The sequence below is a fragment of the Pan troglodytes genome, chromosome 1, assembly GCF_028858775.2.
Source record: "Pan troglodytes isolate AG18354 chromosome 1, NHGRI_mPanTro3-v2.0_pri, whole genome shotgun sequence".
Taxonomy (NCBI): Eukaryota; Metazoa; Chordata; class Mammalia; order Primates; family Hominidae; genus Pan; species Pan troglodytes.
Window position 1 is genome coordinate 59,088,401 of NC_072398.2, and position 18,776 is coordinate 59,107,176.

Consider the following 18,776-nt stretch of genomic DNA (forward strand, 5'->3'; position numbering starts at 1 on the left):
CTCAATTTTGCCTTTTTCTTTCTTTTTTTTTTTTTTTTTTTTTTTTTTTGAGAAGCGGTCTTGCTCTGTAGCCTGTAGCCCACGCTAGAGTTCAGTGGCTTGATCTCGGCTCACTTTAACCTCCGCCTCCTGGATTCAAGCAATTCTCCTGCCTCAGCCTCCCGGCCTACCGAGTAGCTGGTATTACAGGCACACACCACTGTGCCCAGCTACATTTTTTAAGGGCTCAATAGTCACACGAGGCCTGTCCATACTTGCTGCAAGTGCAGCTTCAGTGTGTGACTTTCTCACTCTTCTTGTTTCACCTGAGCAGTCCCACCAATGAGGAAACTTTTTCTAGATGGGAGACTCTCCTGTCGTCTCGATTCAACTTCATTATCTGCATTTTATACGTTTTTGTTTATATATTTTCAATATCTTTGTTATCTACTTAGATACAGTAAAGCCCCTCCTCATGTCCTACACAGTGATTCAAACCTATAAACTTCTTGGTTAGCAAGACTGGAATTTTTCTCTTCTTCTGTCATTATCTTACCCACATATCCTCCATTATCTCAAGGTTCAATTTCTGCTTCATTTTTGAGCTCTGATGTTTTCTTTTGCTTTCTTCTTGTTAGCTTTGCTTAAAAGGGTAGTTGTTTATCTAATCTGTCAGTTTTATGTGTTTATTAGGGAGCTTTTATATATTTTTTAAATTACTGAGATTGCTGTACTGACGAAAATCTAAAATACGTATTTTTCCTCTAATTCCCCTTGAAACCTTTCCAATCCAGCTTCACCCAGTCACAAGAGTGAACATTGACAATACAAATATTTTAAAATATAAATCTGTTGCATACTTTTCAATAGGATAGGTATCTAACTTGTTAGTTGGCATGTAATTCTTTTCATAATGCCGTCCTTGGCTACTTCTCTATCCTTCTCTTCAATTGTATTTATTTCACTGCAAACTAAATCTAACTATACAAAAGGTTTTCAGTACAAAGTTGGAACACTCTTTCATGTCTCTAGACTTTTTTCTTACCTAGCATCCTGCCTTCTGCCTGCAACACTCTTCTATCCCACACCATTGTCTTCCATTTATAATGATGAAGATGAGGATGGTAAATAATAACAATAATTCTCATTTGTGAGTCTGATAAAAAAATCACAGCACATTTGAATTTATTATTCATCTTTTGGATAACAAAATGAACCATTGCCTTTACACTCCAATTGCAACAATGTCAAAATGTTAATAAAGTCATTTTGATAGTCTGTTGTGCTTAATTTCTTACCTAAGTAACTCTATTAGACTTTAAGTTCATAGAAGGCAGAACCACACATAATCATATTCTTTCTTTAAGCCTTTACTATGTACAGTTATTGAAAAGCCTGAAGTCAGTGGTCCCTGTACCCACTACACTTTATAAGTCCAACATATATTGGTTCCTTGAATATATGACATAAAAATGGGATTCTGAATTTAAAGATTCTATAAAAATAGTTCCTCTGGGTAAATGTTTTAGCCTTGTTCATAATTTATATTACAGCAAGGTTAAAATCAATACAGCTAAGAGCCAATGCTATAAAATCTGTTATATTCTTCTTTTTTTTCTAAATTAAAACAGCATCATTGGATCATTTCAATAGCACTTGTCCATATTCTTCCATCATTATATCAACAACATATGGCTGATTCCACTGCCAGGTTGCAGCGTCATTCACCTAACATACTTCATTTTAATAGGAAAGGAAGACGATTCAATAACATAACACAAATATACATTTAGGTAAGTTTTCCTTAGGGAGCTGTCCATACTATCCTACACAAAAAGAGGATGGAAAATGAGCAAGTCACTCAATACATTCATTTTATTGATTTCCATACAACATAATAACTTTAATATTGCAAACAAAATATTTTAAGTGAAACCACAATTACCCAAATAGTTGCCTTATTATTAAGTAGTATGTTATAATTCACTTGAAAGTGGTTGATATTTGCTATTTCCTGCAGTAGACAATCCTCCTTTACTTTGAGGCTAATAAGATAAAGTAGTATCAAGAATTTATAAAACATGGTAGCAAATTTTACTTTTTAAAATAAAATTTATTCTTGTTAAATCACTTTCTGTATTTTCAGATTCTCTAAATTTTAATTAATTAATTAATTAATTTGTTTGAGACAGAGTCTCCCTCTGTCACCCAGGCTGGAGTGCAGTAGCGCAATTTCGGCTCACTGCAACCTCTGCCTTCTGGGTTCAAGCAATTCTCCCTGTCTCAGCCTCCCACGTAGCTGGGATTACAGGCACCCACCACCACGCCCGGCTAATTTTTGTATTTTTAGTAGAGATAGGGTTTCGCCACGTTGGGCAGGCTGGTCTCGAACCCCTGACCTTAGGGGATCCGCCTGCCCTGGCCTCCCAAAGTGCTGGGATTACAGGCGTGAGCCACCGTGCTTGCCCAGATTCTCTAATATTTATATGATGACTTACATAGATTAAATAAATATAAAAGCATATCTTTCTTAAAAATTTTTAAACACTAGGACTAATAAAAATATTATACTCAAATAATTTAAATGCAGAAGATTGTACTTACAAATTATGTGAAATAGATTACTATATTTAGAAAGTGTTTTATGTATTACTTATGGGGAAGTGGTAGAAATGTGTAAAATGTCTTATCTCAGTTATGTTTCTGACACTCTATGATCTATACACTGGTTTATGATATTGTCTTGTTTCCCTTGGACAGAAAATTCTAGTAAGTTATAACACAATTTATAAAATACATATAAATTATATAATGTCTATTATGTAATTCTTAATTGTTATTTTCTTCGTGGCCCCCAATTTTGCAGAATATTCCAGTCTATAATCCTCTATGCTAAATTCACAAATAGTTTAATAGATTTAATAGTTCAATAGATTTTCTTTTTTAACTTGAAAAATCTAGGAAATATTTACTAATCGTTCTGTTACAACATACCTGTACTAACATGATGCCATATAGTATTATTTAAAGTTGGAGGTAAGATAGTTTAAAAAATGTATTATAAACTCAAGAACATTCACTGAAATATATATTTTAAAGCAATATATGCTAAAACAGATATGCTAAAAAAAGATAAGATAGGATGGTAAAAATTCTCAATTAAAAGCAGAAAAGGAAGAAACAGGAAAAGTAGAGACTAAGTACAATAAATATACAACAATTAGAAATATAGTAGATATTAATTTATGTATTTCAACAATCAATTTAAATGTAAATGGTCTAAATACTACCCTTAGGTCAGATTGTCTTAATCAACAAAAAAGATTCCACTATATATTTTCTAAAAGAAGTCCACATATATAAAAATTCAACTTAAAAAGGATAGAAAAATATATACTGTGCTAATATCAATCCAAAGAAGACTGAAGTAGCTATATTCATTGCTGAAGAAACAGGCTTCAGAACAAGAAAAATGTTCAGAGTTGAAGATAAACATTACATAATGAAAGAAGGGACCATTCTCCAAGAAGACATAGCAAACTTTAACAAACTAACAATAGAGCATCAAAACATATAAGGCAAAAGTTTATGTAATTGAAAAGGAAACTATCTACTATTATAGTTTGAGGTTTCAACACCTGTCTTGCAGTAATAGATCAAGCAGGCAGAAAATCACTACAGACACAGTTTAACCTTGCACCACTACCAATCAACTTGATCCTATTGAAATTTATAGAATATTCCATTTAACATCAGTAGAATACATGTTTTTGTCATAATTAGACTGCAATTCTATGTTTTTGGGAGAAGACCACATAGCCCCATTTCATTATGTCATATAAAGGTTACTTACTATCAACATAAATTATCGAGATGTTTACCTTGATCACCTGACTGATGTAGTCTTTGTCTGGGGTGTACACTAAAAGCTCACTCATTTTTCTTCCTTTCCATACTGTACCATTTTGAACAAAGTTACTGTGCATACCCCACACTCAGTGAGTGGAGAGTTATGCTCTATCACTGGCTTACCTTGTATTATTTCCTGTCCCAGTCCTAGAACCAGGCATTTTTCTAAGAATCTTTTTTTACTATTTTTGGGAAATAGTATTGCAGAAACCAAAATCTAGACAGTGGGTGTGCTCATTGCTACAGGATTGTCATTGCATCTAGGCTCTCTCAGCTAACAGAGCAAGGACACAAAGTTAATATAAAAAAGCCAATACTCTCCTGTGTAGTAGCAGTGAAAGAAGATATTAAATAAAAGCTAAGGAAATCTGAAAAAAGTATAGGTTTTAGTTAATAATGACTTATCAATATTGATTAATTGTAACAAAGATAACTATTTTAATGTATTAAATTTAAGAATTTAATAACATGGAAACGAAGTGGAGTACATAGGAACTCTGTCCTATCTTTTTGAATTTTTCTGTAAATCTAAATAAATCTGTTCTAAATAAAAGCAGTTTAAGAAATGATAATTCCACAGGACATTCAGTGTATTGCTAGAAATTCCGTAAGTAAAAATCATTTTTAAAATAATTTTTAAATTGTAAATAATGTATTTGGGAAAGTATTGTTACAATACTTATTTATTCCCTCAAAGTAATCTCTTTTTTCCTAGGTACAGAGCTTCTTGGCTAGATTACATTTTCTTATATCATTTCTAAGTAGTTGACTATATGTCTAAATTCTCATCAACAAAATGCTAGTAGAAAACATTTCAACAATTTCCATTTCACTTACTTAAAAGAAACTTGGCCTGGATTCACTCTTACTTTTCTTCCCGTCTGTGAATGGCTATGAAAGGAACAACCTTGAAAATCATGTTTCAAGGATGGTAGAGCCCCTAACTAATCCTGACATGACTAATTTGAGAAGATTCCAAATATATATCCTGCACATTACATAAGACAGAAATAAATTTATTTCCTGAGTCATTACAATTAAAGTCTCTTTTTATTTTTGTTCAGCCTTCACTCTAACTAATATAATAATGCCTTCTTATGCATTACTTTTCCGCTAATGTATCCTCCAACTCAACATCTAAGTACTCTAATGTATTTTCATAATAATGAGCATAAAATTTACAATTTACAAATTACCGAAGTGCTGTATTTATTCAGTAATTTAACAGGGACTAGATTTTTATAAGGATATTTTTCAGAAATGCAAAACATGTACACTTTTTATACCTTCAAACTCTTTTATGTAATTCTTTTATGCAGCTTTTTCTAAACTCCTTATTTCTAAATTCCTTATTCCCTATACTAAGTAATCAAGATGACCATCAGTTACTTTATGCAGTAGTAATAACAAACAGCAGTGATTATTTTGACACATTAGTTTGTTTTGCTTTATACCAAATGACTCTATATTGCTAAAATTTTTTGTTTATACTAATTTCACCAGCAATAATCTATTATCTGGGAACCCAGAATCACACATAATTGTCCTAACACTATTTTTAGAAAACATATTACTCTTAAAGTGGTTACAGTAAAAAAGGTATGACACCAAAATGTGTCCAAGTTAAGACTACTTTTACCAGGAGAAACTTGATACATTCACCAGTAATTAAAGAGTGTGAGATTTCGTACCTCTGTATCACAGTTTGACCAAACATTATTTATCCTTCTGGAAACTGAGCTCCATAGGCATAATACTTACCTGCTTTTATCTGTTGTGAACCAGGAATTTTGAAAGTATTTTTGAATCTTTGGAAATATTTATCTAATAATAAAAAATGGTACTAGATTGAGCCAATCTCATTTTCTGATGTTCTTTTGATGATATATCTCCACCGATTTCATTTATTTCATGTATTTCAGCCACGTATTTATTTCCTCAACAAAAAATATAGCCACCTACTATGTGCCTGTCATATTGCTAGGTTCTGGGAATCAAAAAAAGGAAAACATGGACACTGGCTGAGACGGTTAGATGTAAGTCAATATGCATTCTTTTTTCCTTTTAATATAAAACTCCTGAGTTTTAGCTCTCCCTGGCTGCCAGCAAGCTATTACAATCTTCAGCATTTAATGTGGCAAAGTTGTGGTTATATAATCAAATTTTGGCCAGTAAGAATTCAAAAAGGGAAATGCATGCCTCGGTCATTTTTCTCAGGGCTAGCAACATAATTTTCAGGGTTCAATGCCAAATAAAAATGCAGAGCCTTGTTTAAAAATTATTACGAATTTCAAGAAAGTGACAGCAAAGTATTAAACCAATGTGGGGACCCTTCTAAATTCAGGCTCCTTAACAACCTCCTAGCTGGCGCATCAATGGACCCTAACCCCTACACTCTTAATTGGAACGTGAGTTCATAGTCCTTGTACTTTCATTCCTTCCACACTTGCTGAATACAAAAATCACGTCAGGAAGAGGTAAAGATTAAAAGATAAAAGCCAGGTATGGAATATGAAACAGCTACCTGTTATCCTTAAAGTAACTGGAGTAACAGCCAATTTCTGCATAACTATGTGAGATAGAAATACAATTCTAGCTTATGTAAGTTATTGTAATGTTTGGTTCTTTTGCTGTAGTACATTGTCGGATGTCAAATATTACATACATATATTTTCAACAGGCCATCATATAAATTTGACTCTATGTTATTTAGAGTCCACACAATTTAATTTTTATTATCATTGTACTTAATTTATACAGGTATAATTAAAACTGAGTAGATAATCTCATGTAGAAAGTTATTTAAGTGGTACTACACTGCCTTTAATATGATCAAGCTTATGTTCATTGTACCCTGCTTTATAAAGATATATTTCTCTGATATTTTGTTTCACTTAATGATACACAATTTCATTAATTAATGTTGATATCAGTTATGCCAAACTATTGATACATATACAATTTGCATACTGTATACACTTCATCTGACTTCATTATTCTCATCAACATCAATATCAGAGATCATGCTGAATACATGGTATATTCTAGGGAGTAAAGAAAAAATTCCGGGGGCGGGGAGGATATGATATAACACATTATCACCCTGTTGAGGACAGTAAAGTAAAAATCTAACATACGTTTTTTCCTATCTCCTCGTACATATGGATGGATGTGTTGCAGGACTTTTCCGTAGTTCAGCTAAAGATGGTGTTCTTGTCTGTTCCACAGCCACGAAAAGAATAAAGCAGGATTTTTATTGTGTGAAAAGGGGGGAAATGGGGAAACAGAGATCCTCTGCAAGGCCAGAGTCCCCTGCTGGAGTGCTTCCTGCCCCAGCGTTGGACCCCACGTTCCACACAGGAAGATGAGGGGCCAGGCTCCTCCCTGCTGCAAATGTGTGAACTTCGGAGGCTCCACCTCAGTGAGCAGGCTGATTGGAGATTCTCCAGGGATCCCTCGCACCTGGTTGTCTCAGTCCCACCTGTAATGAAGTGCATCTAACTGCCCTTAGAATAAGGATAAGGACGAAGACCGATCTTAACTGCTTCCTGCTAAAAGGGGGCGCTGTTTGGGGAAACTGCAGTCAGAGCTCCCTCAGGGGCCTAAGGGCTCTCAGCAGTAAGGAGCCATTGTCAGAGGCTCCGGTTGTCAAACTGTTTGGAGTCTGATAGCCTTGAGGAAAGAACAGACAAACCAGGTTATGAGAAAACATGTATCAAAATGAAACAAGGGGAGGGGTAAGGGCAGCTCAAAAATTCCGAGGCCTTTACCAGTTTGCACTGGGAGAGGGAGGGCAAAAGCCTGACTGGAAAATAAAAAAAAAAAGAAAAAAAAGAAAACCTTTACCCTGGCAAGGCACAGTGCCTCATGCCTGTACTCCCAGCACTTTGGGAGGCCAAGGCAGGCGGATCACGAGGTCAAGAGATCAAGACCATCCTGGCTAACATGGTGAAACCCCGTTTCTACTAAAAAATACAAAAATTAGCTGCGCCTGTAGTCCCAGCTACTCGGGAGGCTGAAGCAAGAGAATGGCTTAACCCAGGAAGGGGAGGTTGCAGTGAGCCTAGATCGTGCCACTGCACTCTAGCCCGGAGACACAGCAAGACTCTGTCTAAAAAAAGAAGAAAAAAAAAAGAGAGAAACAAAAAACCTTTATGCCAGCACGTTGGGTTTCTGGGTTCCCTTCCCCCGAGCCCAATCCTAAGCCAAAGAGTTTAAGGTTTTGGAAATTAACTCTTCCCAGTTTGGAGGATGCATCTGAGGGGAGTGCCCCACAGTACGGAGACATAATCACCTATCCATGCAGAGAGAACTGAGGAGGAGAAATGAAAAAGAAGGCATTTTTTCAAAGGAGTCCCAGGGGTTCAGGATGCAATCCAAAGGGATACAGACTGAAGATGAATGACTGCATCTAGAAAGAGGGGAGTGGGCATTCCTGGTTCTCTTCTCTTCTTAAAAGATATCCGGGGTACATGAGGGAGAGAAGGAAGAACCTCCTCTTTCCTTCTTCGATCCTTGCATACTAAAGAAATCCTTCCTCATTGAAATGAGCAGAGTGAGGGTAAGAGAAAAAAGATACAATGAGACAATAATAATTTTAAAAGGCTTGAATCATATTTCTCCTTAGTCAAATTCTGCTATGATATACATCAATACCTTGGTACAATATCAGAATGTGTGAGAATTTAAAAGGATTACATTTGGGGCTAAAAACATTTCATTTGTTTTCCCAGAGGCATTATAGATATGTCTCTGTCTTCACAAAATCTAGTGAAAACTATAAATTTCGAATTAGCATCTAATGCTCTGTTCAAACAAGACACAGAAATAAAAAGTGGTTTCATTTTACTTGCTTAGAAAATTTTCCATTTTGTATAAGTTTACTTATTTCTAAACTTTTACTAAATAACACAGCCATACAAAGGAGCTACAGAACATAGATTTCCCATTTTCATTTGGTACATATTGCCTACTATTTTTTAAACTAAGCAAAATATTATGCCTTCAAGAGGATGGCCATCTATTGGTGATTTTGAATTTCTTTTTACATAAACAAACAGATACCACAACATATTCTTAGCTCTAACTGTAGATAAAAGAGAATGCCTTCTAGCTGTTTTATCATCTTATAATAGCCTGTACTTCCAATAAAAGCTTAAAATATGGTATGAGAATGCTACTCTTTGTTATATTGAGTTAAAAAACTATTTGAAAAGTTCAGAGTGTGAAGAGTGATATTATCTCAGCTGCAAATTTTCAGCAGACATTAAACATTCAGGATTGCTAGATAGCAAGCTAAATAAGTCACTTTATTCAAGCTAATGAAAAAGGATGTTTCACAGCCTGCAGCACTGACATTTGAATCACCACTGGCTACATAGAGCTTAAAACCTAGGGCTTTGTTTCAATGGTCAGGAAACTTCAAAGAGAATTCTAATTGGAACGAGAGAAAAATAGAGTAAATTAATTGGCAATTATACTTGTGGAAATAATGGAACAATAAAGCAGAACTAAATTCTACCTGGTAGATAAGTGATTTGGTTGCTTTAAATAAAGTTCAAAATTACATTCTTTTAAAATAATTTGTAGAGGTTGTAAGGTGATAATATTTGCTCATTCATATTATATATTAAAGTGGAGACTTTATAATTGAATACAATAAGTGGTAGAAAGGGTATTGTTTCTACCTGAAATGAGAATAGACATTACCAGCAAACTATTTTTATTACTTAAAGTAACTCTAACAGCATCTACCAGAACATCAGACATAAAATATGCAGAAAACATGGATTCAAAATTCAATAAATAACAGTGACTGCCATTATCTATCAGCAATTAGTTTGTTTATTTTGTTGTTGTTGTTGTTTAAACTTACATGCCATCTTTTAGTGCCTCAAAGGAAGTAAAACCCGGCTAAGAAACCTATTCGTTATGGCAAGGTTGTTTTAATATATAGCAACATTCCAATTACTTAAATAAATGGAAATTTACTTTTTGCTCATGAAAAAATACAATGTGGATGTGAGTGCAAGCCTGGTTTATACTCCAGGCTCCTTCTGTCTTGAGGCTCCATTAGTCCCTATGCCTTGAAATTCTTTGGATCAAGTTGGTTAACAAAATCTACATTTGGAGAAGGCACTCATACTCTTTAAACTCCTTAGCCAGAAAATGACTGTGAAGTTACGAAATAGACCACAAAATCACCCTCACTTCTAATAACACCTGCAGAGTCTGGTGGTCCCCAAGACTACCCTCAAGTTAGATTACTTACTAGAAGTATTCACAGAAGTCATTGAAAATGGTTATACCCAGAGTTGTGGTTATAAAAGTGAAAGGATAAAATACAATGAAGGGAACAAATGCATGGGACAAAATCTAGAAATGTTCTGTGTGTGGGGCTTCCTGTTCTTCTCTTCCAGTGGAGTCATGGACAGCGCTTAACCAGAATCGATTTGTGACAATATGCGTAGAGTATATAGCCTCCAGTGAAGCTAACCCAAGTCTTAGTGCCTAGAGTTTTAACTAGAGCCTGGTGACATGGACTTGGTTTACCAACTATGTGGCTGACTTATGTCTCCAGATTCTCTGCAGGTCAAGCTGTTACCATAGGACCCAAAGACTTCACCTTTTATCACATTGTTAGATACCTGGTGTGGCCAAAAGTTTTCAGGTTAAACGAAGACATATTCTTCAGGCAGGATATTCTAAGGGTTTAGAGATTACCTCAGCAGCCAGTGGGAAAGGTCAGACTTTTCTCTGGGCAAGGTAAAATCTTCCCATACAAAGTAATTTACACCGTTGCTACTAATATTTATTTGGTGAGAAATAATCACATAATGACATCTAAACACAAGGGAGGTTGGAATGTGGGGTCCTTCACTGAATTGTTGATTCTCAGCAACAACTATACACAATGGAAAAGGGAGCATACATCTCTAGGGACAGCCAACAATCTCTGGAACAAGGTAGCTTTCTGTAATCCAGTGATTCTCAAATTAAGATTTATACAAACTTGCGGTGGCTTCATGGAAGTATAGCTGAAGATACGTAATTTCATTAAGAAAACAGGCTTTATGTTCTTTCTTTTCTATGGCAATCTTAAAAATTATACTCTCAATCTTTAGAATCACAAAAATTGCTAATATGTGTTGAATGCATACTACATGACAGGCAATGTTCTAAGCACTTTACAGGTATTATTTCATTTAATCCTCAGAACCCCCATAAGAGACGAGAACCCGCAGCAACTAAATGAACCTGGATTGCAACTCAGACACTTGTCCTACAAGCTCTTGCAGTGAAACTTAGATCTTTTTGGTCTGAAATATTATTTTTGCCAATAGATTTATTTGTGTCTGCCCTTACATATAACTTAATAATTTTAACAAACAATATTTTGAAATAGTGAATTCATCTCTAACTCCTGGAGATTGTATTGCCTTGCTGCATCTGTTAGGATCATTTAAGGTGCAAGTAACAGAGGAACAAACACAAACTGTTTGAAATAATAAGTCAATTTTCTGGCTTACTTATCAGAAATGGTAGTGCTAGTGTGGACTTCAGGACTATCTCATTTCATTGGCTTTGACTCCATTTCCCTGTAAATTGGTCTTCGGTATGTTATCCCCTCCTCAGGCTATTAGTACAATTACTAAAGCAATTTCAAAACTCACATTCCTAAATAGCAATAGCAAAAAAGAGCGAGAGTCATTCCTGAATCTTTCGTTAAAGAACAAAAAAGAAATACGCAGAATACTCAGAAAACTCCATTTTCACTTTTCTGAATTATTTTAAATGGTAACTTTAATCCAGTGCTCTCCGAAAATATATATTCATCTATTGGAATTGCTTAAATAGTTATTCATTGAAGAATGTATGAGCCATTTCACTAGCTGAACCCATTTGACTTTTCAAAATAACTGAAGAGCTTCAAGTTATTGAGGACCTGTTATGGACTGAATTGGGTCCCCGAAAATGTATATGTTTAAGCCCTAATTCAACATCGTGACTAATTTGAAGAGGATATAATATTAAATGAGGTCAAAAGGTGAAGGCATAATTCAATATGAGTACTGTCCTGTTAAAAAGATTCAGGAGCAATCAAAACTGCTGACACCCAGATCACCATAAGTATCCTGTCCTATAAGAATAAACCACCAATTACACCAGCCAACACTCATACCTGGTCAAGATAATCTATATTTAGGGGCACTGAATTATCAAGGGAATAAATATAAAATGTAATACCAAATAAAGATGGGCTCCACCTAGTGTCTCCCACATAGCCAGTGTAATGCAATTTAGTCTTGTTCTAGGATACTTAAGCAAAGACTTATCTAGAATCCAAAACTAATTAATTATTTAAACAAACCAGAAATGCTACTTGCTTGAGTAGACATCACTTCCAGTAAATTTATGCAGAACAAATCTTTTAAATATTTTAACCTTGAAATGAAGCAAAATATTAAATATTCTCATGTTTTACTTTATATTTGATGATATCTTAAACAGCTGTGTTCCATAGGACTTTGTAAATAACACCAAATGATTTATAAGAATGAATGAAATCCTATTATCGAGTTATAATTAATCATTTGAAAACAGTCAAGCATATTTATAGACACATAATACATTCACAGCCCACAAAACTCAATTACTATGGCATATAGTTCTTTATTAGTAATTTCTGTGCAGACATTCTGCTTCATCAGCAGAGGTTTTGCTGATTTTTTTCTTTGTGTCCCATGATGGTTTGTTCAAGACCAACTTTTCTCTGGACAGTTTATTTCTGGTAAATAATTGTATCTCTACACCTGCAGCTTTCAAAAAAGTTGAAAAATTTTTTTGAGGAGAATTGGATCAACAATGTGTATACTTTTATCAAAATGTGTCTTGCATTCTGGAAGATTGTAAGTCTTTGGCACTCATGTTCTAAAATTTCACAGCAATGATTCTGCTTTGGTGTCTCTGCTGTGCACTTGAAGAACTTTTGCAGTATGTAGATATTCAGAAGCATGATATTCAAGCTTGTAAGTTTTCTTATTTTTTAGTTCATAACTATTTCCCCTCTTGTTTCTCTTCTTTCTCTCTTTCTGTCATCATTTTTTTCAACTGGGTAACTGGGGTGAATTAGTGTAAGGTAGAAGTGGGGAGGGTTGATAATTTTCTTTATAACCTAATATGATGATGACAGACATCTATAGGACAGAATGAGTCTGAGGTTTGGGGATAAAATCACTGAATAGAATTTAAAATCTCTGTCTCATATTTTCAAAAAAATAAATATCAAAATAATAAGAATTATGTATAATAGCCTTTCAGTGAATTACAGAAACTGTGTCCCTAATTTATAATGTTATGAAATTTTCCAACATAAGCAGTGCTTAAAGGGGTTTGTTAGGTTAAAAGGTTGGTACTATAAAGGCCTAATTAGTGTGCACAGCAGGTAGAAACACAGCATGTGTTCTGAGAATTAGGTAATGGAAATAAATAGTGGCCATGATACAGGAGAATATTACTTTTAAAAATCAATTTGCTAAAACAATTGCTAAATGCTTTATGGGGGAACTGTTTCAATGTTATGCTTCCAGATGACATATTTTACCCATAATTCTCCTGTATTTCCTGATTTTTGGACATAGTATATTTATTGTACTTCTTTCTAATTAACAATTAGACACATTGCATTTAATTTAGAGGTATTTCACCTAAGAAGAAAAAAAATAAGTCATTAGTCATAGAGTTTTTGACTAATATTATCTTTATAAACAAGCTTATTCTGTTTCTAGCATGAAAAACAACCTATAAAATGGCTGCATGACATACTATCAATTACATGCTCTATCTTAATTTTTTTTACATGCCACAAAAGTTATTTTTTTAGAAAAGCTTGTGTTTATTTCTGATTATGTCATCAGACTACATTTTTAGAAGTAGAATAGCTAGATTAAAATGTGTAAATGTATCAATGACTTTTCACATATACAGCAAAAATTGACCTTCAGAAATACAATATTACTTTTCACTCTCAGTGAAATTTATCTAAAAACTTTTACAATATTAGTTGTTATTTTTAATTAAAATTTTAAAATTCAATAAAAGCAATTTTTAAAAAAATATAACTTTATAAAACAAAAAGCTTAGTAATTATTTAATGTGATCATTTTATTTCATTGATGTGGTGACTGTGTTCAAAACTAATTAATTGAAATGAGTAGTTATAAATTCCTGAAGACACAGAGGCATACCTGAAATCTAGATTTTTTTGAAAAATTCTAAGTTGCAGTATTTTCTTGATATCAATCTTTTATAGCATTTCAAATGTCATGTGGTTCCTTGTAGATATCTTAGAATTACAAATGAAGTAATATTCTAGACCATTGTCAAGAGAATGCTGTATTTTCACAGCTAAAATTGATTTGTTGTTATATCTATCTTAGCTGACAACTTGAGAGAACATCTTCCTTAAAGCTAAAAAAAATTAAAATTGTTTTCCCAGAAGTAACTGATGATAGTTGAGAATGAACTTTACTTAAAAAGCTAATAAATCTGATTAGTTATTTATGAGTATAATTAGAAAACAATTATTTGAGATATTTGAATATGATCTATATATATAAGCTAAGAAGTAATTTGACTGTTTCCTTTAAAGAGTTATGGTTTATTATAGACATTATATCAAGCTAATAAATTTCCAATTCTCAGCTTTGTTCACACTCCCAGACCTGAATCAAATCAACATTCTTATCTATTTTAACTGTAATCCTTGCCCATGCTTCTATTAAATATTTCAGTATTTCTTAAAAGACATTTTGATGTTATATCGTTTTCCATGAACATTAATGCAGATTCACTTTTACGTTTGGTATAATCTGTTTTTTTCTTACCTTACTCCCTTTTGCTAATTCTTTTCCTCTTCATTTTCTATCCCTTTAAAGTACCCATATACTTCATGCTTATAAACAGGTACACACATGTGTGCACACCAACATGTGTACACATATAAGGTATTTAAAAAAATATTTTATAAACATTGGGTTATTTCATATAAAAGTTTACTTTTCTCAATAAACAATGTAACATAAATTATTATTACCATCTAATAGAAAAAGGATGTGATTGATCTTTGTCTAAATCTTGTAAATATTATCCTTGAATTGCATGGAGACTACATCACTTTGCCCACATCGAACCAGAACCACCATACCTTGGGCAAACAGACCCACGTACTGGTGAATATTTTCCCTTAAGAAAACTAGTCTATAAAGTTTAGAAGAGATGACTACTTGACAGATGTACACACATTAGTGCAAAGACATAAAAAAACATGAAAAGGCAAGAAAAAAAAATGCCACCAAAGAAACACAGTAATTATCCAGTAGCTGACCCTCCAAAAATGGAAATTTATAAAATACATAAAAAGAAATTCCAAATAATGATCTTAAAAAAACTAAATGAGATATAAGAGAATACAAATAGATTAGTTCATGATATCAGGGAAACAACTAATTATATGAATAAGAAATTTAACAAAGAGATTGATGTTATAATAACAAACCAAACAGAAAGCTTGGAGCTAAAGCATTCAATCAATTAAATAAAAAAATAAAATAGAGAAACAGACTAGATCAAGCAAAAGAAATAATTCTATACTTTAAAACATTTCTTCTGAAATAACTCATCCAGAGAAAACAATGAAAAAAAAAAGTGAAGATGGACTGTGAGATTTATGGAAGACCATTAGTCTAACAACTATTTGTATTTTGGGAGTTCAAGAAGGAGAAAAGACACAAAAACAGAAAGGAAGCTAATTTAATGAAATAATTGCTGAAAGCTGTCCAAGTCTTGGAAGAGACATGAACAACCGGATGTATGATGCTTAAAGGTTTCTAAACAAGATGCAACACAAAAGAAGTCCTCTCCAAGGCACATTATACTCAAACTGTCAAAAATCAAACACAAAGAGAGAATTTTATTCTATAAGCAAACTTCTTAGAAATATTTCAGGCTAGGAGAGAATTGAAGATTATATTCAAAGTGTTGAAAGAATAGAAAAATGGCAGCCAAGAACACTCTAGCCAAAAAAGCTGTCCTTGAGAAACGAAAGAAAATAAAGTCTTTCCCAGACAAGCAAAAGCTGAAGGAATTCATCACATTAGACCTGCCCTGCAAGAAATGCTGAAGGGAGTTATTCAAGTAGAAATTAAAGGCAATAATTGCTATCATAAACACACATGAAACTATAAACTCACTGGTCCAGGTAAATATATAATAAAATCCAGAATACTACAATACTGTAATGGTAGAGTGAAAACCATATATATCTCTAGAATAAAAATTAAATGTAAAAATAGTAAATAAATAAATAAAAACTAAAGCTATGATGCCATAATAAGTTGTTAAGAAATACACAATTTAAAAGATGTAAAGTGTGAAATAAAGACATAAACTCTGGAAGGAGAGTAAAGTCTAGAGTTTTTGTATGCAGAATGTACATGGGTATATTTTATGATGCTGTGGTTTGCATGATTATTGACCCTGTCACCCAGGTGGTGAGCATAGTACCCAATAGGTGGTTTTTCAACCTTTGACCCTCTTCCACTGTTCCAGCCGGTAGTCCTGTGTCTTTCGTTGCCATTTTTATGTTTATATGTACCCAATGTTTAGCATTTACTTATAAATAAGAGCATGTGGTCTTTGGCTTTCCGTTCCTGCATTAATTAGCTTAGGATAATGGCCTCCAGCTGCATCCATGTTGCTGAAAATCACATTAATTTTATCCTTTTTATGGCTGCGTTGTAGTCCATGGTGTGTATGTGCTATATTTTCTTTATCCAATTCATTAGTGGGCACCTAAGTTGATTCCATGTCTGCTATTATGAATAACACAGTGATGGACATACAAGTGTATGTGTCTTTTTGATAGAATGATTTATTTTCTTTTACATATATACCCAGCAATGGGATTATTATATGAAATGGTAGTTCTGTTTAAGTTATTTGAGAAATCTTCAAGCTGCTTTCCACAGTGGCTGAACTAATTTACATTCACACCAACAGTGTTTAAGTATTTCCTTTCCTCCATAATATCACCAGCATCTGTTGTTTTTTGACTTTTTAATAATAGCTATTCTGACTGGTGAGAGATGGTGTCTCATTGTGGTTTTGACTTGCATAAAGTGATGTGGGGCATTTTTTTACATTTGTTGTCTGTTTGTATGTATTATTTTGAGAAGTGTCTGTACATAATTATTTTGAGAAGTGTCTGTACATATTTTTGCCCACTTTTTTTCTTTTTCTTTTTTTTTCTTTTATTTATTTACTTTTTTTTACAGACTCATGATTTTTTGCCCAGGCTGTTGCTCAGTGCAGCTTCAACCTCCTGGGCTCAAGCAATCCTCCCTCTTCAGGCTGCCAAGTAGCAGGGACTGCAGGAATGCACCACCACACAATGCTGATTTTTAATTTTTGTTGGAGATACAGGGTTACCCTATGCTGCCCAGGTTAGTTACAAACTACTGGTCTCAAGTAATCCTCCTGCCTTGGCCTCTCAAAGTGTTGAGATTACACCACTGTGCCTAGCTTCTTTTGCTCACTTTTTAATGGGGTTAATTTAGTTTTTTCTTATTGCTCCTTATAGATGCTGGATATTAGGACTTTGTCAGAAGCATACTTTATGAATATTTTCTTTCATTCTGTAGGTCGTCTGTTTACTCTGTTGATCTTTTTTTATTTATTTATTTATTTATTGATTTTTGTTGTTCTTTGGTTTAATTAGGTCCTACTTGTCAACTTTCGTTTTTGTTTCCATCGCTTTGGAGGATTTAGTTATAAGTTTGTTTCCATGGCTGACGTACAGAATGATGTTTCCTAGATTTCCTTCTAGGATTCTTATAGATTATGCTTGTACATTTAAATCTTTAATCCATCTTGTGTTAATTTTTGTATATGGAGAAAGATAGAGTTCCAGTATCACTTTCCTGCATGTGCCTGGCCAGCCATCTGAGCACCGTTTATTGAATAGGGAGTCCTTTCCCCATTGCTTATTTTTGTCAAAGATCACATGGCTGCAGGCGTACAGCTGTATTTCTTGGTTATCTGTTCTGTTCCATTTATCTATGTGTCTGTTTTTGTGCCAAAGCCATGCTTTTTGATTACTGTAGTCTTATAGTAATGACCTGACAGAACAATAAACTAAGAAAACAATCACTGTATGAAAGCTTAAAAAAATAAAATATTCAAAAATAAATTTAATCAAGGAGAGGAAAATATGTACACTGAAGACTATAAAGAAATGGAAGAATACACAAATTAATAGAAAGATATTCCATACTCATGAATCAGAAAATTACTATTAATAAAATGTCTATGCTACACAGAGTGTTATACAAATTCAACACAATTCCTATCAAAATGCCAATGTCATTTTTTACAAAAATTAAAAATATATATAGAATTTGTATGGAAACCTATAAGACCCCCACATAGCCAAAATAATTCTGAGAGAAAAAAAATCAAAGTGAGAGTATTTTATCTTTTAATTTGAAATTATATTACAAGAAATCATATTACAAATTATAGTAACCTAAACAGTATGGTACTGCCATAAAAACAAACACATAGACCAATGACACAGATTAGGGAGCTAAAAAATAAATCCAAGTATGTAAGGTCCAAATAATTTATGACAAGGGATCTAAGAGAACACAATGGGGAAAAGAATACTCTCTTCAATAAATGGTGCTGGAAAAACTGGATTTCCACATGCAAAATAATAAAATTAGAATCTCACCTTACAACATGCACTAAAAACTGACAATGAATAAAAATATCTAAATTTAAGACCAGAAACTGCAAAACTCCTAGAAGACAACACAGGGGAAAAGCTC